This window comes from Mesocricetus auratus, unplaced genomic scaffold (genome assembly GCF_017639785.1).
Source record: "Mesocricetus auratus isolate SY011 unplaced genomic scaffold, BCM_Maur_2.0 Super-Scaffold_100004, whole genome shotgun sequence".
Lineage (NCBI taxonomy): Eukaryota > Metazoa > Chordata > Mammalia > Rodentia > Cricetidae > Mesocricetus > Mesocricetus auratus.
Genome location: NW_024429189.1, coordinates 18,801,132 through 18,820,465, shown reverse-complemented (window position 1 = coordinate 18,820,465; position 19,334 = coordinate 18,801,132). Strand labels below are relative to the sequence as shown.

The 19,334-nt window shown below is 44.0% G+C and overlaps 1 long non-coding RNA gene across 1 annotated transcript; it reads left to right on the top strand.

Annotated features, from left to right (window-relative positions):
- The first annotated feature begins 10,388 nt into the window (after window positions 1-10,388).
- Window positions 10,389-12,020, top strand: LOC110340694. The gene is made up of 2 exons (XR_002382493.1): window positions 10,389-10,438; window positions 11,490-12,020. It is a non-coding gene; the product is annotated as an uncharacterized LOC110340694 (long non-coding RNA).
- The last annotated feature ends 7,314 nt before the right edge of the window (window positions 12,021-19,334 follow it).

Genomic DNA, 19,334 nt, shown 5'->3' with positions numbered 1-19,334 from the left:
AATTACACTCATGTGCCTCAAATGTCCATGTTACAGGGGTTAGAGTTAGCATTCTTTTGTGAAAAATGCTTAACAAGTACCAATGCTTCCTCTTGCAGTCATGGCCAAAGCTGGATACAGAGGGTTCTTACTCATAATCCTAGCACTCAGGAGACGAGGAAGGAGGAGAGTGAGTTGGAAGCCAGTCTGCGCTACATAGTAAGACCTGTTTCAGTGGACAGATGGAGATAGATAGATAGATAGATAGATAGATAGATAGATAGGAGATAAATGGATGGATGGATGGATGGATAGAAGATAGATGACAGATAGAAGATAGATGATAGATAGATAGATGGTTAGATAGGCGATAGATAGATGATAGATAGATAGATAGATAGATAGACAGACTGATAGACAGATAGACAGACAGATGCTAGGGGGTGGGGAGGATATGGAAATGGCTCAATCATTAAAGTGCTTGCTATGCAAGTCTGAGAAGCCAGCACCCATGTAAAAAGCCAGATACAGTGATACATGCCTATAATTTCCAAGTGGAGGAGGCAGAAGCAGGAGGAACCCTGAGTATTGCTGGTCAGCCATTTAAGCCAGTTGGAATCTTCAGCTTCAGTGAGAGACCCTGTCTTTAAAAAAAAAATGAGATAAAGGAAGCTAGAGAGATAGCTCAGTGAGAGCATGTGCTGTTCTTCCAGAAGACCCTGGTTCAACTCCCAGCACCCACATGGCCACTCACACCTGTCTGTAATTCCAGCTCCAAAGGATTGGGTGCCCTCTTCTGGCCTCCTCAGGCACCAGACACACAAGTAAGTGATGCACAGACACACATGCAGGCAAAACATCCATACACATAAAATAATAAAAACCATTTTTTAAAATGAGGTGGGAAACAACAGAGGAAGACACAATCTCAACCTATGGCCTCCACATATACATGCATATCTGTGTGCATACACCACTCACACATACAAGTACATACACACATATACATGTTTAGACACAAATATTCATTCTTAGAGAAAAATCATATATTTATCAGAGATCTGCTTGTATCTGAACCCTGAACCAGACACTCTATGTTTATATTACTATTCCTAAGAGTAGCAAAATTACAGTTATGAAGCAATAGCCAAAATACTTTTATGGTTGGGGATCACCATAACACGAGGAGCTATATTAAAGGCTTGCAGCATTAGGAGGGTTGGGAACCACTCCTCTAAAATGTCAAATTTTGCCAAAAAAATGTATTCCAGGTTGGGAAGTCACACTTGTTGCTTTTGCAAAAGAGTTGATTTGATTCCCATTTCTGACATGTCAGTCCGAAACCATCTGTAACCCCAGGCCCAAGAGATCCAACAGCCTTTCTCACCTCTGAAGGTACCAGGCATACATGTAGTACACATACATATATGCAGGCAAAACACTCCTACACAAAAAGTAACAAAATGAATCTAAAAACATTTCTTCCACATCTGTGAAATAATCACGCGACCTTAACAGTAGATTTGAGGGAAGGAATCATGTCCTTTTTTTTTTTTTTTTTTTTTTTGGTTTTTCAAGACAGGGTTTCTCTGTATTGTTTTGGAGGCTGTCCTGGAACTTGCTCTGTAATCCAGGCTGTCCTGGAACTCACAGAGATCCGCCTGCCTCTGCCTGCCGAGTGCTGGGATTAAAGGCATGCGCCACCACCGCCCGGCTAATCTTGTCCTTCTTACCATCTTTCTTTCAGCTTTGTTCCCTCTCCCACTCCCATTTGCTTGTTTAGTGTGTGTGTGTGTGTGTGTGTGTGTGTGTGTGTGTGTGTGCGTGTGCGCGCGCGCACGTGCACATACACACATGCTTGTGACACGCTGCTACAGATGTGGACATTAGAGGACAATTTTCAGGGGCTGGTTCTTTTGTCCCACTGCGTGGGACCCTGGGCTGGAACTCAGGCTGTCAGGCTTGCAGCAGGCACATTTATCTGCTGAGCCAGTTTACAGGCCCTTCTCCCTCCTTTCCTGTTTTCCTCCCATCTCTTCAAAACCAAACATTTTTGTCACCTCTTTATTTATTCTGTGTGTGTGCACATATGTGTGAGGAGATCAGAAGACATCTTGCGGGATCGGCTCTGTCCCTCCCCTCTGTGGGTCCAGGGGAGATTAAACTCGGGTCTTCAGACTTGGCTGCAAGCGCCTCTGTCACCCAGCTGCCATCTCAATGTCCTGTATCTTATCTTAGGAACTTCTAGAGCTGATTTTAATAGAAGTTTCTGGGCTGCAAGATAGGTAGCTCCTGTTCAAGTCAGAAGGAGACCAGACTTCCATGAAAGGACTCATCATAGCTCATGGGCTGGGAAGCAGACTACCATGGTCACAAGAGGCATAAAAAATGACATTAGCAGAAGTCAGGATGACTTGTCTACACCATACTGGGAGGACTTCTGAAAGAACTGACCAATGGTTTTTGAAAATGTCTGATTGTTTTCAACAATCTGTTAGATTATATATACACCAATACTTTTCCTAGCACATCCACCTGATTTCTTTTGCCACTTTTTTTTATTTTATAGAAAATTACACATCTGTCCCCCATTCCCACCCTCTCATGCTTCCCACTGACCCCCCAACCCACCCACCACCCATCACCCACTCCCCAGTGAGACCCTCCACGGGGGATCATCAAAGTCCATCACATCATTTGGGGGAGGGCCCAGGCCCTCCTTTCTGTATCTGGGCTGCAATAGTATCTCTCCATTGGGGATAGGCTCCCCAAGACCATTTGTGGCCTGGGAATAATCCTGGCTCCACTGTTAGAGGTTCCATAGACTGCCTTGGCCTCCTAGCTGGCACCCATATTCAGAGGGCTTGGTTTGGTCCAATGCTGGTTCTCCTGCTTTATAACTAGGATCTGCGTGCTCTCTTTAGGTCAGGTCAGCTGTCTCTGGGGGTCTCTCCAGTTCCGTCTTGGTTCATTTGGTCATCTCTCCTCCCTCTCCACAACTGGATACTTGAAGTATGGCTCAGTGCTCAGCTGTGGGTGCCTGTTTCTGCTTCCATCAACTACTGGGTCAAGGCTCTAGGAATGGTAACCAAGGTAGTCATCAATCTCATTATAGGGGAAGGGCATCAAAGGCAGCCTCTCCACCACCATCCGCCTTATTTTAAGGAGAAGTCAGACATCATGGGAAGTCAACCCTGATGCCTGAATTAAGCAAGCCCTTTCAGTAGATGCTGTTATTTGTTGCTGCTTCTGTTTCTGTTTGTATTTTAAAAGGATGTTGTGTTTGTTTCTGCAACAGGGTTTTACTATGTAGCTATGCAGACCAGGCCGGCCTCTAAATCACAGAGATCACCGGCCTCTGCCTCCCCGGTGCTGGAATAAAAGGCCAGATGTGTTTATTTATGTGTGTGTGTGGTCTGTGTGAGTGTGTGTGCACCTGTGTGTTCATGAGGGCCAGAAAAGGCACTGGATCTCCAGACTCTGGGGTTCTGGAGTTTGAGGGATTCCAGGCTTTTCAATGGTGCTGGGAGCTGTGCAGCTCCTAAGGGCTGAGTCACCTCTGCGGCTTTGGCTTTTCCCATCAGGAGGGTCAGAGACTGATTTGCTGCTAGGATTTGTTAACCCTGGATGCCTTTACAAACTGAGTTCCCAGGGTGCAGTGTGGAAGGAGGTGTTCATATTTGGGTGTTTCTTTCAGATAAGTTTAGGTTTAGATAGTATAGATGTTTGATACATTTTGTTCATAGACACAAGTTAGTTGTCCTTTTTTAGACTAAAAGGGGAATTGTAGGAGGAAGTCTGTATGCCGCCATTAAACATGTGACTTACTAGAGGCGCATACAGATGAGGTAATAAAAGGGTGGTTTACCACACCGCTAACCACACCCACTTTAGGCATGACTAAAGACGTATACGGCCAGATGTAAAGACATATACGTACATAGGCGGTGAACTACGTCACTAGCCAGGCCCACTTTTGGGCATGGCTAGGGGGCGTTACGGGGGAAGGCATAAAAGACAGCACACAGGAAGTCTCGGTCTCTTTTCCCGGAGTTCGGCTTCCGGTTCGACGGGGGGGGGGCACTACTTGGCTCATCTGGGTTACTTGTTTGGTATCTTGTGAGTAATTTCTACAATAAATACCTAGTTTTACTTTCAGTAATTGTGTTGATTATCGTTACAGCGTCATTTGGAGCTACAGCAGTGAGCTTTCCCAAGTCTCCACTGTGAACGAGTCTGCTAACAGGTATACATGTGTGTACTTCTGAAACCAGTCCCCAGCTCAGGTGTGGTGGTGGCAATGCCTATATTCCTAATGCTTAAGAAACAGAAGCAGGAGGATAAGGAAGTCAAGGGCAGCCAGGACATGAGACTCATACTCCAAAACAAACAAACAAAAATAAAACAACACGACAAACCAAAAACAAAGCAAAAACAGTAGGACCCTGCTTACTGACCCTCTGACCTCTTTAAAAAAATCAATGTTTGTTTGTTTATTTATTTACTACCCTTCTAGTGTCTCACATGCGCTAGGCAAGTGCTCTCCCACTAAGATACTGCCTTCGTCCCCCTCCCACTTTGTCCCTTTTTATTTATTACTGATACAAATATATTCAAAGGAAAATTTGAGATATAAGGCAAGTAGGCTTAGTTGATTTTACCAATCTTTCTGAAACCTAAGAGTCAAGCTTGATGTCATGTGTTAATTTTGATACAGCGGCTAAGTCTACACATATTTCATCACTTGTAGAACCACTTTGATTACAAATGATTTGTTGTTACGTGAAGTGGAAGTATAATTCAAATACTTAGGATTGAAAATGTTAACTTCATTTTCTTCCCCACACCAAAGATTTATTTCCTACCCTCAAAGATGATGCTTGCTGTCAATGATACAACCAAATGTCCAAAGCCAGTGCAATTATTGGCTTCTCATCTGCTCAGCCAGGTGATCTGTAATAGTAAATTCCTGGAGTAGCCATGCAATTGCACACAGCATAGTCACTATCACAGCAGGCTCATCTAGGTGCAGATACAACGTAATCACTTATCAAGCAGGCATTGTCCACTATGATAGGACAACATGATCATTGCCCAACAGGCCCTTTTGACATAGTTCCTAACCTAGCTGTCTTAGTTAGGATTTCTATTCTGTGAAGAGACACTATGACCATAGCAACTCTTATAAAGGAAAACAATTAATTATATTTTCCACGGTTTAGTCCATTATCATTGTGGTGAGACATGGTGGTGTGCAGACAGACATGACACTGGAGCAGGAGTTTGGAGTTTTAAATCTTGAAATGTCGGCAACAGGAAGTAGACTAAGACACTGGGTGTGGCTTGAGCATATATGACACCTGAAAACCTGCCTCTGCAGTGATACACTCCCCCCCAACAAGACCATACCTACCCTCCTACTCCAACAAAGCCATACCTCCTCATGGTGCCACTCCCTTTAGGTGTCATTTTCTTTCAAACCAACATATTAGCCCTGACCAGAATACCATGCCACTTGTGAGCATCAGAAATGCAGTGCTGTCTCTATAGAAACAGTTTGATGAGGACATACCACAGAGTACCTACCTCCTCAGTACACTCAGATGCCAACATCCTTGGAGGAGGTTCACTCATAGGAAAATTTGGCAATAGGCATAACAAGGATAAAAAAGTAATTACAAAAAGTTACTCTGAATGCTAAGATTATTCTTATAATGCACACTTGCCTCTGTTTACCTTGAAGAATTATGTAAGAACAACGTAACTTCTTTAAAACACTTTAAAGTACATTTATTTATCTCTGTTGTGAAAGGAGGGTGTGCATGCTAGGGTATCCATGTAGGGGTCACAGGACACCTTGTAGGAGTCGGTTCTCTTTTTTTTCTACCATGTGGATCTCGGAGCCACAGTTCAGGTCATCAGGCTTGGTGGCATGTGCCTTCATCTGCTGACTCAACTCACCAGCCCACTGTAACTGCTTTCTAGGTGGTATGATTCCAGCCTGAAAGATGGGCATTGTCGATAACTCACTTTAAACCTGTAGACGAGATGTCAGGAGTCTCCCCATGGGGCTGCAAGCATAGCAGCCAATACTCCAACTTTTGCCGAGTGCCCATAAAAAGAAAATGTCGAATGATGAACAAACGATCCATAATTAGGAAACATCCCAGCAAATGGACTGAAGGACAGAAGAAGACACACTGCTGCAGCTCATGCATTTCCTGCATGCCCAGCTCCAGTGCTGTGGCACGGGAGAAAGCGCCTTGACATTATCGTGCTACTGTTCTTAGAGCAGATCCTTTTGATGGAAGGTGCAATGTTTCAGGGCTGCTTTGATGTGTGTGGAAACACACCAACATCTTCGTGAAAGCAACGGTTATCAAGCACTGTACAGAGTTAAAAAGGAAGGCCTTTTAGGCAAGGACATGAACTATTTTTTTTTCCAGCTTTAAAGAAGCAAATGGGTTTTGAAATTCGAATAAAAATAAAATTTGAAATCAAATTAACAAAAAGGGGAGTAATTATTTTATCAAAAAGCTTACTCTTAAATCATGCTGTTGCCATGGATGCCAATTTGGCTAATCTGGGATGTAGCCCAGAATGAACATTTCACAATACAGGTGATTCTGCCTCAGAATGGTTTACACTGTCTCATTCTTTGGTTCCTCTTTCATGATCATTCTTTTTTCTTTTCTCTAATTTTCGTCTTCCTCTTGTTTCTCTTATGTGTGTTGTGTCCGTGCCCCCCACCCCCGCCCCCAACTCCATCTGCTCCTTTCTTTTCTTTTTTCTCCAGGAATAGAAAAAGATGTTGAAGGAAGGTAGCAACAGGGATGGGGAGACTGATTGGAGAGACCTGAGAAGAAAGAAGAAAGAAAATTGCCGATCCCATCAACCCCGAGCTGTGCTCTCAAGCAGTACATGGTCTCACTGCGTTCTCCACGTCCCTGTAATTGTGGCATACACTCAGACCACCCAATTTTCTACAGTCATGGTTAACAGAGGGAGGCCACCAGGGGCCAGGCAAAATGGGCATGGATCTTGGATTAAAGTCTGCAAATGCCCAAATTTAGTTCTTCCAACTAAAAGAAGCTGCGTTTAAACGGCTCAGAGTAGAACTGGGATTAGAGCAGCTATTGTCTTCGTCTCCCAACAGACGGTACTCTGATCTCAAGCTATCTACGGCTGCTTGCTTTTGCTTATTTCTGCCACCCAGAGACTTGTGCAAATGCATTTTTCTAGCATACGAAAGCAACACTCTTTGAAGAACCTTGACCTGTGAGTCAGGGGAAGCACTTCCACACCAGCCCCTAGCATTAGGTAACCTTGGTCCTTGGCACATATTGCAACCTTTCAGCTCTCATTACTCATTCTTGTCAAAGTGAAGGTGTTATCTATGATGTTCATTTTGGTGCTAGAATTATGCTCAGTGAAATTATATTAATCTTTTATAATGCTTCAAGATAAATATGATGAGGCATGCATAATGACAAGAACAAGTGAGTTTCTATTATATTCTAATATTTGAAGATTTATTTTAATTTTAATTATGCATATGTGGGGGGGTGAGCACATGAGTGAAGGTGACCTTGGAGAGAAGAGGTGTTGGTCCCTTGGAACTGGAGTTACATTTTACCCTCATCAGTTGTGAACTGATGAGGGTAAAAGTAGGAAGCAAAAGGAAGGGATCCCAAAAATCCAGTGTAGGACTTTCCCTGCCATGGCTCTGAGTCCTTGCTGTCAATCAAAAGTAATATGCGTGCAAAACCCAAGGATTGTACAGGTTTTCCAGATATGTAGACTCAGATGTTCTATGTTGGGTGACTTTATATGGCCTCTTGTAGTGTGACAAAACTTTCCCTGGGAGATATAAACATGTCTACTCACCCCAGAAAAAGAATCAACAACAAATGATATACAGTAATGGGGGATGTCCTTCTGTGTATGTTTCTCTTAAAATTGCTTGGTGAATAAAACACTGTTTGGCCAATAGTGGCAGGAAGATAGGCGGGACTAGAAAATAAGGAGAATTCTGTGAAAGGTAGACAAAGAGATACCATGAAAAGGGACACCATGTAGCCACCAAATGTGAAACAAGTCTGGACATTTTCCAGAAAGCCAAGACCACATGGAAATACTTAGACTAATAGAAATTGGTTAATACTTAAGACAGAGCTAGCCAATAAGAAGCCCAAGCCATCAGCCAACAGTTTTATAATTAATGTAGCAACTGTGTATTTATTTGGGGACAAGGCAGTTGTGGGACCAGGCTGGAAAGAAACTCCTGCAATAGTACAGATACCATCAAAATCCAGTTTGGGGGCTGGGGAGTTGGCTCAGTGGTTAAAAGCATTGGCTGCTCTTCCAGAGGTCCTGAGTTCAATTCCCAGCAACCACATGGTGGCTTACAACTGTCTATAATGGGATCTTGTGCCCTCTTCTGGCATCCAAGCATACATGTAAGCAGAACACTGTATACATAATAAAATAAATATTTATTTATTGTTTTAAAATCCAGTTTGGTGAACCAATGAGTTTTATTAGCTTTACTTACAGGAACATGAATAAAGAGCTACTTATAGGAGAAGAAATGACTCAAAGACAGCTACATGAGCCCTCCACAGCATGAGTGATAGCTTGTAACAGCTGGGAACTTGGTGCACACGGCATTACCTGCAGGCAGTTCAACAGGTTGGAGAGTATCCTTTCCAGGTTCCTCAGTTGGTCTAAGCCTCTTCCAGGTAGCAGGGCTGGTTTCTGCTTCCTTGGGGCAGCTGGTCTGGTCTCAGAGTCTTCTGTGCAGCTTGGTTTGTCTAGGAGTGACTCTTGGCTGTATTTATTCCTTACTGTTTACCACTATTGAGGCAGTGGGACCTGAGAGATAAATGCTGCTGATAAATGAGGCAGACCAAAGTCTCATGCAACAGTCAACTTTATTTAGAGCACCAATTTAGACCCTGGGGGTTAAGAAAATCCATATGGTAGCTGGATTGTGGTGGTGCACACCTTTAATTATAGCCCTTGGAAGGGAGAGGCACATGGATCTCTGAGTTCAAGGCCAGCCTGGTGTATCGAGTGAGTTTCAGGACAGCCACAGCTACACAGAAAAACCTTGTTTCAAAATAAAGTAAATAATATGATGTGGGATGTCTTTCTGTATAATGTGAATGTGTGTTGCTTTCATTGGTTGATGAATAAAGCTGCCTTGGAGCTGAGCGTTGGTGGCGCATGCCTTTAATCCCAGCACTGGGGGGGGGCAGAGAAAGGGGGATCCCTGTGAGTTGAGGCCACCCTGGTCTACAGAGCGAGTTCCAGGACAGTCTCTAAAACAGTACAGAGAAACCCTGTCTCAAACCCCCCCCCCCAAAAAAAAAAGCTTCTTTGGCCTATGGCAAGGTAGGATAGAGCCAGGCAGGAAATCCAAGCAGAAATACAGGAGAAGGGCAGAGTCTGGGAGATGCCAGCAACTGCCCAAGGAGCAAAATGCCAGAGCACCACCAGTAAGCCATGGGTCACTTGGCAATACACAGGTTAACAGAAATGGGTTAATTTAAATGTAAGATCTTGCTAGTAATAAGCCTGAGCCATTGGTTCAAACATTTATAATTAATATTAAGTTTCTGAGCGATAATTTAGAACAGATGGGGGTTTGGGTGAGACAGGAAACTTCCAGTTACATTTGTTGTACCAACATGGGGCTCTCGAATTTCTATAAGGCCTGAGAAAACTTTAAAAAATGGTTTCTTGTCACACATAGATGGAGCCCAAACCAATTACCTAGTTGTGTCTCTCATGTGGGCCAAGGTATAGAGATAGCTCAGCATGCATACTTGAGTACAGCAGGGTGGATTCCTGCCACAGTACACAGAGGTATATATAAGCTGTGTAGCATGCTGCATGGTAGATTTAGCTTTTGTTCATACAGACAAAAAAGACTAAAAGATACACAGTATAAAAGAGGTCCACACAGAAAAACCTTTAAACAGGTTCCAATATGTCTTACAATGTGCATAGGCTTAAGAAGGAAAGAAAATAGGTATAGACAAGCATAGAAAGAAATAATTAAAAATAAAACAAAGTTTTTAAAAATGACAATACAAGTTGTAGGAGGAAGTCTGATGCCGCCATTAAACATGTGACTTACTAAGTCTATGCCGCCATTAAACATGTGACTTTCTAGAGGCGCATACAGATGAGGTAATAAAAGGGCGGTTTACCACACCGCTAACCACACCCACTTTAGGTAGGACTAAAGACGCATACGGCTGGACGTAAAGACGTATACGTATGTAGGCGGAACTACGTCACTAGCCAAGCCCACTTTTGGGCATGGCTAGGGGCGTTACGGGGGAAGGCATAAAAGACAGCGCACAGGAAGTCTCGCTCTCTTTTCCTGGAGTTCGGCTTCCGGTCCAGTCGCTAGCTGAGATCTGCTGGGCTTCTCTGGGTTTGGTAACTTGTGAGTAATTTTCTACATAAAATACTTAGCGTTACTTTCAGTCATTGTGTGTCGCGTATCGTTACAGCGTCCGTTGAAGCCAACAACAAGTAATATAAGAGAAAAAAGCCATGTAAAGATGGGAAATACACAAGGATTCTGGATCCTATATGTTATTGTGTTGCTTTTGAATTTTTTGATGGGTGATGGCCAAGGGAGAGCTGTGGGAAGACATGGGATTAAATGAGAGACTGATAAAATATACCAACATAAATAATTTAAAATGCCTTAACTTTAAAAGTCAAAACTATATTTGCAACATGGAACTTAAAAGATACATAGCTTTGGGGAAACTGTTTTGCTTTCGTTTCCACAGGAAACACAAGGCTATGGATTTGTTCCAGATTAAGATGGACCAGGTTTGATGAAGGGAGGCCTCCTGAGCCTTGACAGATGATATCTATCAACAAAGATTGTAACCGGTCTTCCCAGGACTTGGCCATTATCTCAAATTTTGTCAGGGTTCCTCAAGCTCACAATCAGCAGGAAGTAACCTACAGAATTATGCCCAAGTTCCCAAAATATTATTTATGAATGTTTGTTTTCATTTAACGGGGATGGTTATAAATGGTTAATTGTCATAATAGAGTTCTTTTTAAAGAATAAAGGGCAATATGGCGTAGAAATGATGGGGAAAGGGGTATTATTATGATAAAAATAAGGGGTAGATTATTGAATGTATTTTAACAAAAAACCCACCACTGTTAATCTTAAAATACCTTACATTGGCATGGATTTTGGTTTATTGATACAAATTTAAGATCAATTTTGTTTTTACTATATGTATATTTCTACTCTTATTTAAGATATTATGTTTATGCAGCTCATTAAAAATGTAATAGTTACAAATACAAATTAATAGTCACCTCTAATAGTCAAACTTACAGTCATGTTAGTTAGATTTTCTAGATATGCAGAGATCTATTTCAGATAGGTAGGTAATCTTCAAACCTTCAAAGACTTACAGAATACGGCATTTATAAGTTTTAAGAACTTAGTCTTTTCTTGACAGTGATACATGTCTGCTTCAAGAGGATGATGGGCATCTAAGACGCTCCTTATGTGCCATTTGGCAAGAAGCTGCTCTCGCCTGGACTGCTTGACGGTATGTTGTATAAACTGGATATGCAGGACCCACAGGAAAATGACCGTTGAACATTGTCAAAACAAGGGGACAGTCCTTCAGGGTTCCTGCTTCGCAGAAGAAACTGTCAGACATTCTGCAGGACACAGAGAAAAGTGACCGACAAACTGCCAATATAGGCAGGACGGTCTTTCAAATTTCTGCTTCACTGAAAAGTCTGTAACACAAAAAACAAAAAACCAGAGGACAGATACTGGGGTCCAAGCTGTTGATCAAAAAGCAGATGGACACTCGCTCTTACCTCCACCTCAGGCTGAAAGGGCTGTCCTGTCCTCACTAATCCTCCGAGGACGATGCTGACTGCACTGCTCTCCACTAAGCCTCAGATTGCAATCCTATGCCTTCCCTGTCTGGAATCTCCACACGAGACCCTTTGCTTCTTCTTTGTATACCTCTCTCTGCCCAGCCATATCCCTCCTGTCTCCACCTTCCTCACGCTTGGATTAAAGGCGTGTGACTCCCAAGTGCTGAGATTACCTTTGTGTGAGCTGTTTCTCTTTTAGACTGGATCAATTTTGTGTTGCTCAGTGCGGCCTTGAACTAACAGAGATCTGTCTGCCTGTTTCCTGAGTCCTGGGACTAACGGTGTATGCCACCATTGCCTGCCTGTATGGGTAGCTGGTGTGGCTGCTGGGATTAAAGGTGTGTTGAAGAAATTGAGGTCACAAGACTCATCTTGTTCTCTTGGCACTTAGAATTCTCCTGGCATGACTGCATTCTAGGACTGTGTTCTGTCACTTTGGCAGGGAGGGACCTGGTGAATCTGGTCAGTTTCAGGGAATTCCTGAAGCTATTTTGAGTTGTTTACCTACCTATCTTATCCTTGCAAGTGGGATGCTTTGATCTCAGAGGAAATGGCTGCAGAAGAGCTCTCCATGAAAATGAAAAGTAAACTAGCTGAACACCTTCACATTCACTTAAGAGAGCGTTTCTACTCTTGGTTTTGGAATAAGAAGAGATTTCAGGGATAATAAAGACCACTAGAAGCGCTTCTCCTCCTGAACATCATGTTCCTGGGACAGACTTTCCTCGTCTTGTTCTTTCCTTCATTCCAGCATCAGTAATGCTTTCCACTAAGTAAAGCTCTCTATGAAGTTCTCTGAGGATTTACAGATAAAGATGTTTGTTTTCTTTTTCCTTCTGGTGCCACATGCCTACTATAGGACATAAGGTACAGATAATCATAGCTGACTACAGAGTAACATGCAAAGTCATGGGTGCCACATGGGAAATCCTACTAAAAGTAGTGGGGAGGAAAACGATATGAAGAAATTACTTCTGGCTGAATGAATTGGTGGTATTTCAGGGAAACCTAAGAGAGGAAATATGACTCCACCTTTGAAAAGCTGTAAGCAGGAAGTTTATTGCTGGCTGAAAAAAAATGTGTATAAGCAAGCACACATAGGAAGGAAGGATGGGATGCCTTCCAGACTCAAGAACCCAAGGTGTGGAACAGAGGGAGAGCAAACATCAACAAATAAACGAGTGATGGTTCCAGTGTAGGTTCTGCTTTTAAGGACTATGTCGCCGACATATTTAGTTTCCTTCGTTTCCAGCTTTTGTTACTGCAGACAGTGGACTAACCATCTACCAAAACCACAGGATTATTGTGGGCATGAAATGTATAAAACCTGTGAGCATTCTTCAAGCTGTGTGGTCTGAATGCCCCTCAAAGTGCCCATGTTGAAACTTAATTGCCAACAAATAGCACTCAGACTTCTCGGGAGTGTGGCATCCTTCTTCCTTCCTGTTGCCCAGCAAATCATTTGTCCATGGCATCATTCCTCCATGAGCAGAAGCTCTGCCTGGACGCCCAGGATCTCACTCCACCTGTCTCCTACATAGTGTCTAACCTGTCCCTGTCTCCACAGCAGTGTCAGAGTGGCCATTTTATATGTTAATCTGGGCATGCCTTTCCTGTGTTTCCTATGGGCCACAGAACCCTCCATAATCTCTCCCTTCTTCGTCGCTTCTCCCTTTCCCATCTCCCCCAAGTTCTGGTGCCCACTTGCGACTGCTGACGCACACCACCGACCTCTCAGTGGCCCATGCTCTAGCAAATTCCTTCTCTGCATTGCCATTCCCTGGATTTTCTACTCAGTGCCCTATAGTCCACCACCAAGTCATAACACGGGCCCTTTCCCACCAAGACACCCTGATGCCTGATGGTGATGCTGTTCGCCGCTTAGCCTCGGTAACTCGGTTACTCTCTCAACACTTCACCCATACAAAAGCTATTGGAGCATTTTCCATACACGTTGTCACTGTTCACTGGTCTCCACATTAGATCCAGAGTCCTCTGTTATTGTTTCTGTTCTTTTTCCCCCAAGCTATCACTTTTAGGACAGTTGAACCTAGTAAATACTTGTTAAATGGATTAACATTGTACCCATTGACTTGGACTTCAGAAAATTCTCAAATCTTGATTCTTTTTCACCCTTTCTCTAGTTGCCTATTCTACTCCATTTCAGTTCAACCCAGCCACACATGCCTGAGGTCAGAAGTCAAAGGTGGTTCTCTGCTTTCAAGCTACACCAGCCGGGAGTGAAATGAGGACTTTTGCATCCGTCAACCATATTTCACTCTCTTGCTGGCATGAAGATTTCAGTGACACGGATGTTTGAAGAGGAATGGTTTTTGCTGTGGTCATTCCTACCCCTGACTTTTTTCATATATTTTTTTTTAGCTTTTTACACATGTCATACTCAGTTCCCTCTCCCTCCCCTCCTCCCCTACCCCCAAATCCTCCCAACCCCTCGCTCCCCACTCCATCCCCCCCTCCACTCCCCAGGGAGAACAAGGGCCTCCATGAGGGATTTTCAGGGTCTGTCACATCATCCTGGGAAGGGCCTAGGTTCTTCTCCATGTGTCCAGGCTGAGAGAGCACCCCTCCACGTGGTATGGGTTCCCAGAGTCCTTCTGTATGCCAGGAATGAATAATGCTCTACTCTCCAAGGTCCCACAGATTGGCAAGGCCTCCTGTCTGTCACCCAGGTTCAGTAGGAGGGATGTCTGGATCAGTCCCATGCTGGCCCCTCAGTCATCAGTCTGGAGTCCATGTGTTCCCCCTTGTTTAGGTCAGCTGCCTCTGTGCCTACTCCTGATTTTTAAACAGAATTTTACCCAATAAAAGTAATTAACAGCAAAGAAAAATGGGAGCAATATCCTAACCAATTCAAACTCAAATCCAGTTCAGTTTTTGATATTGTCACTGTGTTAGGTTCAGTGTGAGGACTCATCTTCACACATGCTCTTCTCCAGGTAAAATCATTTATCCAGCTGAGAGGTTTCTGGTCCGGCGCCACTGATGTTTAGAACTACACATCTATCTATTGGGAGGGAGGGGGCTTTTCATGGCATCAGAATATTCCACAGCATCCATTTCTTCTACCCACTAGATGCCAGCAGTGTCCACACATTGTGACAACAGAAACTAGCTTTGCCATTGAGGCATTCCTCAGTCCAGGCAGGCTGACACCTAAAATCAACCATCACAACACGTTTGTAGGCTAACAAAGCCAAGACAGCACAAATCTGCTGTGCTGTTCCTGCCCGTAGCACACTACCTGGTTCTTACTCCAGGCTCCATGAAAGAACTGTATAATCTCTGCCTCAATAGCAAAGCTCTAGAAAACAAAGAAATCCTAAGTATAGCCCTGTTATCAGAGGTCTCTAAGAAGCAGTGTAGTTTGCAAAGGACAGAAGGGGCCTTTAATACTCTTTCTGAAAATCCAAGAGACAGAGAAGAGCGGCCATAAACACCAACAAGGCAGAAGACTATGATAAGCCCTTGGGGACACGAAGGGACAGACACACATAGATGTCTGTGTGTGTTTGCAATTTTGATGAAGGGTGGCACCCAGCAGGACCCACAACTCCCATTAGGTCCTGGTCTACAGAAAGGGATTTCTGAGTCAGGTGACCAGGAAGTGAGGGGGCACAGAAATAAATCAATAGCCAACTTTCCCATTCTCTGCTGCCTTATATTCCTACCTTTTATTGATAGCATGAAGCAGCCAGATGGTCTGCTGGAGTATCTAGGGGCCCAAATAGCATGGGAAAGGGTAGGAAATATACCCACTGCCAGAGAAACCTCATTGCAGACATAACTGCCAGCACATTGTAAACGGATGTGGCTTTTCCAGCAAAGCTTCTATTGGGAGATGGTATATACTTTGAAAGTTGATACATCATGAAGGAATTGTGCATGGCTCTCTCAAGAGATTGGTCATGTTCATTGTCCCTGCAGTTGCCTGCCACACTGTGGATCTAGCTCCGATGACAAACATATGACATAAGTCTCACTGAGCTCCACATCTGCCTCCCTCCTGCAGGCAGGGGAGTTAGAGGTCTCGCAACGCCATGGCTTCCTCTTTCACTTTTTCTGTGATGGAAAAAGAGAAGAGAGAAGAGCTATCAAGACTTATGGTGTGTGCAAGAGTTTGAGGCGATTTCACGGGGAGCAGAGGGAAGGAACAGCTGACTGGAGGATAAGAAGGACCTTGGGACACTAACCTGGTCAAAGGGATAAGATGTTTGCCCATGTGTGGTGCGATACTGTGTCTTTCCCCTTTGGAATTTCCTGAAACATTTAAGAGAAAGTCTAAATTGCTTCCCAATTTTGTTTCTAAACATGAAGCTACTCAGATAAGTTATCCCAGCCTTCATGCGGCCTGCAGAAGAAGGCAAAGAGCAGATGAGCATCTGGCTGGGGATTATTTTCCAGGAGGAAAATGTAGAGAAGATGGGAGCCGAGAGTTGCCAGGCTCAATGGCATGTCTTTGTGAACTCCACTGCCTGCCCTCACTCAAGCTTCCAGGGAACTCTTGAGAATATCGTCATTAGGGCATCATGGAGGATTCAGAGATGAAGATCTGTCCAGCGCAGTGTAACCCTGAGTGAAAACACTGAGCAGAAGAGCTGGGGGCCACTCATAAGCAGAGCACCTTTGAGATAGAAAAGTGCAAGGCCCACTGGTGCGGAGACTGCGTGCTTTCTGAAACCAAGTCCCTACTTGTCTCATCTCCCAATGCTCCTAACTGCCCACCTTAGTGATTAGCAACCTCAGCTTTATCTGTCTGATCTATCTATGCCTTTCATGGGTCCCTTCTGCAAACCTGAGCCCAGCACGCACGCCTGTGCTTGGAACCTGTGAAAACTGCTTTTCTTCCTTTTTTTTTTTTTTTGAGACAGGGCTTCTCTGTGTAGCCTTGGCTATTCTGGAACTCACTCTGTAGACCAGGCTGGCCTTGAACTCACAGAGATCCACCTGCCTCTGCCCCCTGAGTGCTGGGACTAAAAGTGTGCGCCTCCACAGCCTGTCAAAAACAGCTTTTCTTAACAGTAGGTTTTTTTTTGTTTGTTTTGTCTAATGTTTGAGCAGCTGCTGCTTCTCCATCTTCCTCCTCTTATTCTTATTCCTCTGCCACCTCCCTTCCTTCCGCATCAATAGGGTCTCCTTATATAGTCTCAACTAGCCTTGCATTCCCTATGTAGTTCATTCTGGCCTCAAACTTATAATCCTCCTGCCTCAGTCTCCTGGGTGCTGGGATTACAGGTGTGTACCACCATGATGGATTGTTTGGGATTCATGGCATTGTCCTGTCTCTTGATGTATGATTCCTGTATGGTAACCAGGACATGGCAGGGCTTAATGCTAAATCAAGCTCAGGACACTGTCATTAGGGTCCTTAAGGCTTGCAAAAGCCAGCTGTCTCATGTCCTTGCAGCCAACATAGTATCGCTGATATTTATTGTTTTATTTTTTTCCCTTATAATCCCAGGACTTGGCAGAGACTATCTGCCAGAATGCACAGGAAATAGGTAACTGTGAACGGATCCTGCATTCTTATTTTATGAATGATAAAGGTGCAGTGAGTGCATGTTAGATCATAGATGTATCTGCTGTAAAGAGGATCAGTCATGTCTCTCTGTGGCTTCTCTCCCACCCCAGGTTCAACGTAACCTGAGTTGTGCCTTTACAGCCTGTCTAGTACCCTCACTAAGTACTGAACTCCCAGCACATGGCTGCCCTAAGTCAGTTCACCTTACTCCTAGTCAGGGATACCTCTCCTTTAAAGTCAGTAACCGTCAGGAATCACTTTTATTCTGTGCGTGTTGCATCTCCTAGCTCAGCTTGCCCTGTTACCAGGGGTTGGTGTCACTAAAGGATGCTCAGCGCTTCTCTCTATTGAATCCCAAAAGAAGAGTTCTTTCTTATGTGAAGAGTAAGTCTGGGTAGCCAGCTGGTAGTGGAGTTGGACCAAAGCCCAGGTAGTAAGACTGTGTGCCTGTGCTCTCAGCCACCAGCCAACAGGTACAGAGGCTATGACCTTCACATGAGCTGTGCCTCTAGGGTGGAACCATAACATACGTGGTGGGTTACTCACACCCTTTGTGAGAGAGGCCTTCCTGCTCACCCACCAGTCTAAGGGTGATCTCTCTTCAGCGTCCTCTCAGAACCCTTTTTGCCTTGTTACACTAACCCCTGCATGTGTTTCTTTGTATATTTACTTGTCTAATGTTTTATCCTGCTCTGTGAGATTTGGGCCTCTTTCACTCAGCATTACATTCCCAGCACTTAGCTTGGCAACTGACCCATAGCAGGACACAGTCGATCTCTTTCAGATGAAATGAAGTAACAAATGGTCTCCTTTTGGACATCTTTCTTATCCAAGAACCTCCCAAGTTTCCTTCTGCTACCTAATTTGTGGCCAGTGTTCTTTAGTGTTTGTTTGCTACTGAGAAAATGAACCTTCTTCCTTTGAGGGTAGATTTGCTTTCCAGAGAGAGATAAGCATCTATTTGGGTCAAGTTCACAACAAGCAGGTTTGCCATGATTAGATAATGAACTCTAGTTCAAATGTGTTCTGGTTACAATGTGGTGAGGTGTGTGTGTACGCTTGTGTACATGTGTGTGCATATGTGTATGTGTACATGTGAATGTAGGCATGTGTATATGTGTATGTATGTCTATGTGTGTATATGTGTATGTATGTCTATGTGCTTATATGTGTATGTGTGTGTTATGTATATATGTGTATGTGTGCATGTGCGTGTTTGTGTGTATGTACATGTGCACACATATTGCATTGAAGCTGCAGGTTACCCAATTACAGGAGTCCTGAGCTGTGTACCACCTACAGGAAATAATTTATTGGCTTATAAATTCTGGTACATCTGTTGCATGGCTTTCTTCCTTTATCTTTTTTAAAAGACGTTTATATGTATGTGGGGGGATATGTGCATATGAGTGCAGGTGCTTTTGGAGGTCAGAGGCATCACATCCTCCTGGATTACTGAGGCATCACATCCTCCTGGATTACCGCGGTATCACTTCCTCCTGGATTACCGTGACATCACATCCTCCTGGATTACTGAGGCATCACATCCTCCTGGATTACCACGGCATCACATCCTCCTGGATTACCGAGGCATCACATCCTCCTGGATTACCACGGCATCACATCCTCCTGGATTACCGCGGCATCACATCCTCCTGGATTACCGAGGCATCACATCCTCCTGGATTACCGCGGCATCACATCCTCCTGGATTACCACGGCATCACATCCTCCTGGATTACCACGGCATCACATCCTCCTGGATTACCGCGGCATCACATCCTTCTGGATTACCGAGGCATCACATCCTCCTGGATTACTGAGGCATCACATCCTCCTGGATTACTGAGGCATCACATCCTCCTGGATT